The sequence below is a fragment of the Lactuca saligna genome, chromosome 4, assembly GCF_052625555.1.
Source record: "Lactuca saligna cultivar CGN05327 chromosome 4, ASM5262555v1, whole genome shotgun sequence".
NCBI lineage: Eukaryota > Viridiplantae > Streptophyta > Magnoliopsida > Asterales > Asteraceae > Lactuca > Lactuca saligna.
The window spans coordinates 174,025,299-174,026,153 of record NC_136420.1 but is presented as its reverse complement, the minus strand read 5'-3'; the positions used below and the strand labels follow the sequence as shown (position 1 = coordinate 174,026,153).

The 855-nt window shown below is 38.4% G+C and overlaps 1 non-coding gene across 1 annotated transcript; it reads left to right on the top strand.

The window, feature by feature from the left end:
• The first annotated feature begins 299 nt into the window (after positions 1–299).
• Positions 300–402, top strand: LOC145044590 (small nucleolar RNA R71). The gene has a single exon (XR_013681539.1). It is a non-coding gene; the product is annotated as a small nucleolar RNA R71 (small nucleolar RNA).
• The last annotated feature ends 453 nt before the right edge of the window (positions 403–855 follow it).

The following is an 855-nucleotide window of genomic DNA, read 5'->3' as shown; positions in this document are numbered from 1 at the left end:
CATTCTTTTGTCAAGTGTGGACCATTGCATCTTTCACATCCAACTATAATACCATGAAATGATTGGTCCATCTTTGTCATTCTTTTGTCCAATGTGTCAATCATATCTAGTACAATAGCCATATCTTCATAATTTCCTCCCCTAATTCCTTTAGCTCCATTATGTCTTGGATTATGGTTCACGAAAATGCTTTGAGAACTCTTCAACTAACTCCTTTACCTCACTTGGATTTTTCTTCGTAAGTGGTCCTTGAGAATCAAAGAGTTTCCTAGAGTATAGACACTTATTGTTGTATGTTAAGTTTATTTTGAGGACAATATCTTAGTAACCCTTTATAACGCTCCCATGCATCATAAAGTGATTCACCTGAATTTTGCTCAAAGCCTTCTTGAGTTTAACTGTTTTTTAAGGTGGGCAGAATTGTTCTAAAAATTGTTCTCGCATATGTGCCCAAGTAGTAATTGCACCAGGTGGAAGTGCCTTCAACCAATCTCTTGCAGCTCACTTAAAAGTAATAGAAAGCATCCTTATCAACACAGTCTCTCTTGGAACATCCGGGATGTTAAAATAGTTTGCAATGTCATTGACTTCATCTAAATGTTTATAAGCATCCTCATGATCCTTCCTAGAAAATGGGACATCCTTAAGTGCATTAAGAATGCATCCTTTTAGCTCGAATGTTGCATTGGCGGGAATTGTAGGTTGTACTAGACCGAGACCAGCATCGTCTCTTATCCGCTTCTTGTACGTCCCCATGGACATATCAGCAATGCCAGCCATCTCGTTTTTTGGCTGGTCTTCGGGTTCACTTTCTTCAAGCTCTGGTTCTATATCGTATTCGGTTTCTTTATGATT